Genomic DNA, 8,791 nt, shown 5'->3' on the forward strand with positions numbered 1-8,791 from the left:
AGATGCAGACCCAGGCTTTACACGTGTACTTTATCGTTCGAACAATGCCATATTGCCACATATTCACTGACACAAATGCAGGCACAGAGAAGGACAGGGCTCATGTCCATACTGGTCCAAATGCGGCAAACAAAATCCTCTACCAATTACCGTTCTTTATTCAACCAATTTGGCAAATGATTGATTTTCATGTACAATATTCAGCCATTATATAATGGAACTGTGTTGTTGTTATTATTTTGTGCAACGACAGTTACATGCAATTTACATTTTTATATTCCATAAATGACATTTCATGGAACCTATAAGGGCTTTTCACACACTTAAACTCAGCCTGTATTTACCTGGGGTGAGGGCAGTGTTAAAAGGATGAGAGGGTGATTGGGCAGATGCTGTATCAGCCCTAGGGCTATTGTAAAATTAAACTAAATAATTGGATAAACTACATTCCCAGGTGATAATCTGTATTTATCACACACCCATCCTTCCTTTACCCTGGGTGGAGGGCTGATAAAAGGACCTTCCTTCGCCGTGGGTGGAGGGCTGATAAAAGGACAGGCTGATAAGCTTAAGCCGAATGGTCAGCTGCCACGTTATAAGGCAGCTGTAGCAGATACGGCAAATGTCACCTGCGGCATTCATCGTGTAAGGTTACAGAGCGGCCAAGGTGGGAAATGAGTGGAAACCAGTATAGGGGCGACCTTCAATCATGCTTTATTTTTATAACTTTTTAATTTATTTATTTACTGTATATGATGCTGTGCGGCCCTCCACACACAATCATTCTACAGTTGTGGCCCCCGACCTAATCTATAAAATTACAAGATAACTACAGACTTTCTCTTTTCAAACTTTTTTGCTGGATCTTGCTGAATGGGTTATTTAGGTAGTTTACAAACACATTAACACACATTAACAAACATTGTGTATTGAATCCAGTGCAATAAAGCACTGAACTTATATTATAACTTATATAACTTATATTATATATTATGCGTATCAGACGTCCCCAAATACAGAATAATTTATCATTCAATTTATTCTCTGCAACTACAGAATAACTGTGACAGGTTGTCCACTTCCTCGTACAGCTAAAAGAAAATTGGTTAATAAACGGACACATTAATACAGACACATACAGTACACACATATGCATGTATATGAAAAAACACACAGATAGCTATTTTGGTTAGTGTGCTTCTCACAGAGGCTTGTTTTCCAGAGCACTGGCTTCTCAGTTTGTCTTCTGCAGATGCACGCACGCACGCACACACGCGCACACACACACACACACACACACACACACACACACACACACACACACACACACACACACACACACACACACACACACACACACTGTGCGTGCATGCATGCATGCCGTGTCCTGCACCTTTGAGTTGCTGAGCTGAGAGAGCTCTCGCTGGGAGAGAGATGGGCTTTTTAGTGGGTGCGCTGCGGCTCATTGAAGATCCACCCTTCAGCCATCCTGCTCAGTTCCCCTCATCTATCCTTTTAGTCTCTCCCTCCCCTCCCTGTATCCTATACCTCAAACCATTTGCTCTACACCTCACATAATTATATCTCCCACATCTTATCAACCGTTTTTCTTCTCATTATTTTTTTTGCCTAAGACTCCTTTCATCATCTCCTTCCTTTGTCATCCAACATGAGTATAGATGCACATCTTGCTGTTAATGTGAATCTCTTCCCTCTGTTCTGTCCAGTCTGGTCTATCTCCTTTAGTGTTTTCATCACCTTACTCTCCTTGCCAAGCAGCCATCGTGTTTTTTTCACCTCCTCTTTGCCTCCCACCTTGATTTACCCACCTCTCCCTTTCCATCAGGTCCAGCTAGTCTCTCTCTCTGTCTCTCTCTCTGTCTCTCTCTCTCTCCATCTGAGTGTTGTCTTGGGTGGCCTTGTGGCTCTGCTTTAATCTCTCTCTGCCCCGAGCATCAATCAGTCACCACCCGTCCGTCCCATCTCTCTCTCGTGCATGCGCGCGCGCACACACACACACACACACACACACACACACACACACACGCATGAACACACACACACACACACACACACACACACACACACACACACACACACACACACACGCATGGACACACAAACACACACACACACACACACACACACACACACACACACACACACACACACACACACACACACACACACACACACACACACACACACACACACACACACCTCAAAGTCTGTCCTCTGTCTCCCCCCCTGTCTCTCACTTTGTTCCATGGCTGCGCAATTAATTGAATGTAGGCTAATCGAAATTCGTGATTGCATTTTTCATTATTATATTATTGTGACATTTGGCAATTAATTCACCCACCTGTCTTGTTTGCTCAGCTTTTTCACCTGGCTATTTCAAGTGGTGTTTATAAAATTCAGCAAAAAGCAAACATTTTCATTTTAGCCGTAATCCTGTAGTCCAACCATGTCTGTATAGTACCTGCACCCCTTCCCTTCATTCTCTTCATCATGTCTCTCACTTTCTCCCTTCTATCTACTGTAATCTTCCGCCCTGTGAATATTTGCCCGTTCTCTTAATGAAAATGTCAGTCGACTGGTGGGAGGTCTCTGTGCAATAAGCAGCTCATTTGGTTCCCGGTAATCCATTTAACCTTTACATAGCTCTGCCTTTTAGCCTGCCCTGTTGTTAAAGGATGGACACAGAGGCTAAAAGAAGGTATTAAAGGACCGTTGAGAGTTTACAAGTCCAGATTACGCTCTCTGAGCCATTGAGGGAATCATTGACGTCTAGCATATATGAATCTAAAGGTGGAGTGATGTTGACGGGGCATGGAGTATTATAAGGTATGATTCGACAGGTTCGCTCGCCGAAAACAGCTGATCTACTTTGCGGGTGCAACGCGTTGGGACCTTGTATAGATCGGCTATTTTCAACGTCAATCGGGTTTAAGGCAGGTGTGGATGGAGAATGGGCATCCATCACAGAGGATGGAGTAAAGACAGGAGAATAGTCAGTGTGGCTTTAGGGTGATGGGTAGCTAGAGGCGGAGAGAGAGAGAGATAGAAAGAGATGAGAGAAGGAGTGGAAAGGGACGAGCTCTGTAGAGAGACGGAGAGCTCATGTGATGAGCAGTCAGTCATCTGAGGAAAAGGGGAGGAAGACGGGGCGAGGAGAGACAGAGAGAGATGAGAAAGAAATTGGTGTTGTTAAGGAACCAGATTTCATATAGAGCAGAGAAAATGAAGAGAAGAGGGAGTGCAGAGAGACAATGAAAGAAAGCAGTTAAATGGATTGAGTTAGTTTGAGAAAGGCATATCGAGTGTGTGAGTGTGTGTGTGTGTGTGTGTGTGTGTGTGTGTGTGTGTGTGTGTGTGTGTGTGTGTGTGTGTGTGTGTGTGTGTGTGTGTGTGTGTGTGTGTGTGTGTGTGTGTGTGTGTGTGTGTGTGTGTGTGTGTGTGTGTGTGTGTGTGTGTGTGTGTGTGTGTGTGTGTGTGTGTGTGTGTGTATGGGTGCGTGCGTGCGAGCGAGAGAGAGACTTTAATGTTTACAGGCTGTGTTTTAGCTTTGCTGATTGACGAGGCTGTTGGCTGACTGTGATGTCCGTAGAAGAATAGGCACAGCGTACAGATCAATTGAATGTCACCCTCAGAGAGAAAACAACAGCATGCACCATGAAACCAGTGCATGTGTTGGGCCACACCCTTTCTGTTTACGCACACGCCAGCAAACAACCAATGTGTTTCTACAGTATCTCTGTAGATCACATAGCCTCACAAGCCAAGCCAAGAAATAATAATAATATTTAAAAAAAATACTGTTTCATGATTAGGTTAAAGTTAAGATATACATACTGTACCGGTAGTGAATGGAATTTAAATTTAATTCCATTGCCCTTTATTAAATGGATTATCATCACAACTAGTGTGTGTGTGTGTGTGTGTGTGTGTGTGTGTGTGTGTGTGTGTGTGTGTGTGTGTGTGTGTGTGTGTGTGTGTGTGTGTGTGTGTGCGCGTGTGCACGTCCACAGGAGGGCATACGTAAGTGCATGTGTGTCCAGAAGATGGGGTAGGGGTTGGACGAAACTTGACCTGTTTACGAGGTCCCATAACTCAGGATTTATTCTAGGGGATAAACAGACAGGCAGGAGGAATGAGAAAAAGATAGGAGTACAGCCAAGATGGATGGAGGGGGATGCAGGAAGAAAGACACAATAACCATCGTTCAGCGGCTGCCCGCTATTGGACCTGATGATGATGATGTCATTATTATTATCTTAGCAATGACCAGCCATGGTTACACCACTGTTCACACTTCACAGTGCACATTTGTTACTCTCCCGCTCTGTATCGTCATGTAATTCCTTTGTATATGCCTGACTCACTTGGGCTCTCTATTAGTATGCCCCCAGAGTGGTCAGGCAGTATCATGTATCATCTGTCAGACTCACCAGAAGGAAAACGATGACGATGTCACAGTGGAATCCGACAACACAGAGCCTGGGCTTTGTGTCAGAGAGACCCTGCTAAGTTTGGTCATTATGGAGAGAGATGGTAGGGCAGACTGGTTATATGTGCAGTACCGCATATTGTCGCTGTCCAACAGAAACTATTTGTCAGGTTTTAGATGTTTTTCTTCATACATTGGTGCTATTGAAAACCCTTTTATTTAAGTCTGTATTTAGTTTAAAATAATATTGAACCACAAAATGTCCTGACTCCATTGGATCCTCAAACCAGCTAACTCCACCCGTTTTGCCTTTTTTAGGGGTGCTAGCCCCTCCTATAAACAGCTATAGTGTAGATTCTGTCTGAACACAAACATTAAATGCCATTGAATATGAATCGAGAATTTACGTCATTTGTGTCTGAGCAAATCGGCAAATGTGTATCGGTGGCCACCATTGGCCAATAAGGGACCACCATACTTGATGATGATGTACGGTGATTAGAGCGTCCCTCACTTTGTTTGTGTTTATGAGGGGTGCCAGCCCCTCCTATATACAGCTTTTCATCCCGTCATGTCTCGCATTTGCCATTGACAATGAAAGGAGAATTTGCGTCATATGTGCCTGAAATATGACGTAAATTTGTTGCAACACAAACATTAAATGCCATTGACAATGGCGGCGGTGGCTCAGGGGTAGAGTGCCTGGATGGGAACCGCAAGGTTGCCAGTTCGAACCCGGGCTCCCCCAGAGTTACTGTCGAAGTGTCCTTGAGCAAGACACTGAACCCCTAATTGCTCCTGATGTGCTAGTTGGTGCCTTGCATGGTTTCCGCTGCCATCGGTGTATGAATGGGTGAATGTAATGCACAATCTATGTAAAGCGCCTTGGATAAAGGCGCTATATAAATGCACCATTTACCATTTACCATTTACAATGAAAGGAAAATGTACGTCATATGTAGACGAGCAAATCGGCTAACCAATCACATACATTCAGTTGTCATCTTACACATTGTATCATCATGGTTAAAAGATAATAACATAAGTTGAAAAATGTATTCATGAAGAAGTATATTCATATTTTATTGACGACAAGATTGTTGATTTTTTAGAGATTTTTGAGATTGAACACCCTTATGTCTGTGTTGGTTAAAAAATCACACTCATGAGAAGTGAGGGGCGCTCTTATCATCATACATCATTACATTCCGGCCAATCACAATTGGTGTCCTCACTTTTCCTCACTCAGAGATATGCAGAGTGAAGCATTGATAACTTTTACACCTCAAGGTTAAATATGCTCCCTGTCTGTGAGTGTGTGTGTGCAAGCAGTCCTGTGTGTGTGTATGTGTGTATATTTGTATATCTGTGCACGTGAACTCAGAATAGCTGACTGCATGCCTCTTCATACCAGTTGACCTGGGCTGATGTCATTAGAGTTCACGGTCTACTTTGCAGAGCACTGTATGTTAACCACTTGAGCACTAGCCTCCCCATTCTGGCCATAATAATAACAGGCAAACCTTCAGCGAAAATACAAATCAACCTATAGAAAATAGAACCCTAAAATGTTTTTGCTTAACTGCTGGTTAAGCAAAATGCTTCACAGTATCGTGAGTTCACCCTCCACTGTGGACAAAATGAAGAATTCAGATGAAGTCTTTGACAGTACACTGGCTCACAGTGCAGACTGTGAGCCAGTGAGAACTGTTTCTGTGGAATGTCAGTGCATGCAAAGCGTGTTCATGTGTTCTTGGTGTCTCCTCCAAACAGGCCATTAATGTGTACAGTACTTGTGTATGTGTGTCAGCATCTGCCGCCAGGCCCAGCTTTATCATTAGAACGATGAAATAAATGATAAAAGAAAGAACAGCAGCGACATTGCAAACAGCCCATGGTACCACATGCTGCGTGCCTTTCTGTTCTGTTCCAACACTTACTGTACTGTACCACTACCAGTGGCTGGACAATACCCAGCAGACATAGATGGTCCTTTCAGCATGCTGATCGAGCCACCCTTGAAATGCATGAATTGCCATGCATATGAAATATGATGTATTATTCAGTGTTGCAGTGTATTTGATTTGGACTGCATGCCTTCATCCCTACAGTGAAACACTAGTGGCAGGCCAACTCCTTTTTCATTTACTCGAGAAATATGGTCTGGACAACCCTGGAGGGAGGTGCTAACTCTTTTCTCACTGCCATGCCAGTGGGCACACATCCCAATAAGTGCACGCACGCACGCACGCACGCACGCACACACACTGTGTTACTATAGTTGTGAGGATCACCCATGTATTTCCTTTTTAGGACAGCAATCTTTTCAATTAATTTTTAAGTGTAATTCAGGCATACCTGTACTGTAGGTAACTCTAACCCCGACCCTCGAACCTACCCATAAATGTCACATTTTAACCTAAAAATATTTTCCTAGCTGTAAGCCTAACTAACTTTAAAACATATTTTTGTAACCATAGGACAACCATTTCTCTTGTGAGGACAAGAAAAAGTGTCATCACAAAATGTCTATTTCTCAGATTTTACTTTACTTGAGAGCTATTCTGCGAAGATGATGGCCAGCAGTTGTAGTGCTTGTTTAATTATGAAGTATTTAAGACGCACATTTTGTTTGTAGAAGAGCCTGGAGTAGAAGACAATCTCAGCCCTTCAAGTAGGTTCATGTCCGGTCTTCTGTTATGATGTGAGGTAACAGGCTTTAGGTTTTATTATTATAATTCTGTAATCTGCCATGTATGAAGCTTGGGTGTTTTAGTTCGGTATTCGTTGTATCATTGTTTGTGAATTGTCATGTCGGTTCATTGTCTATTATGAAATGTAAAAGTGTCCTGGAAACCCATATGGGCTGGGCTTCCTTGGAAGCATGACACTTATAAAGAAATCAATCAATCAAAACACACACACACACACACACACACACACACACACACACACACACACACACACACACACACAGTCACACTGTGATAATTAGAGTGGAGGGGGGGGGGGGGTCTTTGTGCATGTGTTATTCCAGGAGGGGCACAGATGAAAGAGGCCGATGATGAGGGGCTGAGATAAAGAGACGACAGAATGACAACACATGACATAAAAACAGCACTGTCATCACTCAAGATGGTAAAACACACCTGCTCTCCTGATTAAACGCTCTCTTTCCTCTGAGGCACTTGACTGGCTGACATGTCATTGTACGTTATGATGACATGTCATTGTACGTTATGATGCACACATGAAGTAGAACACACAAACAAATACACATTGACACACACAATTTGTATTATTATTCCTCAGTTTCTGTCACACTTAATTAAGCCTGGCTTTTGGAAAAATGACACGACATGGGAACTATGGACAAAAAATTATTTCACTCACTGTTTTTAATTGTAAAACTGTGATGTGACAATGATGCTGATTCTGATTTTACTTGGTTGTGTGACACCAGCAGTCCAGCACACTACTAAATCTGAATTAGGCTTAAGTCTCCCCATCTTTACCATTTTTGTAGTGTACTCTGGGATGTAATGTGTTGTAAGGTGATGGAGCTGACAGCACAGCTTGCAGCTGGAGGGACTAAATCCCAGCAGGGGGTTAATTAGACAGGAAATGCCAAGAAACATTGTATGAGACAATGGTACAAGGACATTGGCTACTGGGTATTTACAGTATTTCCTGTAATAAGGTGCCCTCTAAAAACATACAGTACACACAGGCACGTACTGTACACGTACATACAGTATGCGCACACACACACGCGGGCACAGTCGCGCGCACACGTGCGTGCACACACACACACACACACACACACACACACACACACACACACACACACACACACACACACACACACACACACATACACAAGCACAAACACTGACCCCATTTGGTGCTCTGGTAAGACAGGTGGTGGTGTCATTGCCTGTTGCTAAGCAATTACTGAGTCCATTACACCTGCAACATGCACATAATGTGTGCATGTGTGTGCTCTCTGTGTGTAACTCCTAAGCATGTGCTGAGTTAAACATATTTTTTAATCTTTTCTAAAGTGGTTAACTTAAAATGTTGTTTTATAGTATTGTGTGTGTGTGTGTGTGTGTGTGTGTGTGTGTGTGTGTGTGTGTGTGTGTGTGTGTGTGTGTGTGTGTGTGTGTGTGTGTGTGTGTGTGTGTGTGTGTGTGTGTGTGTGTGTGTGTGTGTGTGTGTGTGTGATATACGAGTCGACGACACACCTGCTAAATTCAGCTCAGCATGTTGGCTGTAAATAACCGCCATGTAGCTTCTAAAAGACACCACAGACGTGGATGTGCAAGAATGCACCTTGAT

Source organism: Protomyctophum bolini, assembly GCF_963924005.1.
Source record: "Protomyctophum bolini genome assembly, chromosome: 9".
NCBI classification, from domain to species: domain Eukaryota; kingdom Metazoa; phylum Chordata; class Actinopteri; order Myctophiformes; family Myctophidae; genus Protomyctophum; species Protomyctophum bolini.